Raw genomic sequence first — 1100 nt, 5'->3', positions numbered from 1 at the left:
TCCTCCCAAGGAGCAGGCGTCTTTTAATTTCATGGCTGCAGTCACAGTCTGCGGTGATCTGGGATCCCAGGAACGTGAAGTCTGTCACCACTTCCACGACTTCCCCTTCTATTTGCCAAGGAGTGATGGGGCCGGATGCCATGATCTTAGTTTTTTTGATGTTGAGCTTCAAGCCCACTTTTGTGCTCTCCTCTTTTACCCTGAGCAAGAGGCTCTTAAGGTCTTCTTCACTTTCTGCCATCAGAGTGGTATCGTCTGCATATCTGAGGTTGTTGATCTTTTCCCCAGCAATCTTAATTCTGGCTTGTGATTCATCCAGGCCAGCATTTCGCATGATGTACTCTGCATATATATTAAATAAGCAAGGTGACAATATACATCCTTGTCGTACTCCTTTTCCTATGCTAAACCAATCAGTTGTTCCATATCCGGTTCTAACTGTTGCTTCTTGACCCTTATACAGGTTTCTCAAGAGACATGTGAGGTGGTCTGGTACTCCCATCTCTTTAAGGACCTGCCATAGTTTGTTGTGATCCACACAGTCAAAAGCTTTAGCATAGTCTTGTGGCTAATAGCCACTGATGGACTCTGCTCCATATGCTTATCTAATTCCCTTTTGAAGCCGTCCATGCTTGTAGCCGCCACCACTTCTTAGTTCCTCAGACAACTAAATGATACCTGATTGATTTAGGAGGAGGAGGAGGAGGAATGAAAGAACTAATTCCCCTCATAGGAACTACTGTCCCCCCTTCTGTCATAGAATAATTGAATAATATCAACCAATCCTGGACACATTTGACAGTTTCGGAGTGTGGTGTCTGTGGCAGTGTACCTGTCTGAGGTCCCACCCCTCCTCAAACCCACCATTTCCAGGCTCCACGCCTGAAATCTCTGAGAATTTCCATACCTAAAGTTGGCAACTTTATCTCCTCCCCTCTCAACAACCTCTTCCTAGGCAAAGTTCTGTCTTTCTCATTAGTGGGGAGCAAAGCCGCTTACTTCATTCTCCTCTTCTGCTTTGTGATCTGTACAGCAACTCTGCAAGGTAGGTTAGGCAGAAAGTCTGTGGCTGGTCCGAAATCACCCAGGCAGCTTCCATA

The sequence above is a fragment of the Gekko japonicus genome, unplaced genomic scaffold (assembly GCF_001447785.1).
Source record: "Gekko japonicus isolate JY-2015 unplaced genomic scaffold, Gekko_japonicus_V1.1 scaffold501, whole genome shotgun sequence".
Lineage (NCBI taxonomy): Eukaryota > Metazoa > Chordata > Lepidosauria > Squamata > Gekkonidae > Gekko > Gekko japonicus.
The sequence above is the reverse complement of the archived record's forward strand: the minus strand, read 5'-3'. Positions refer to the sequence as shown.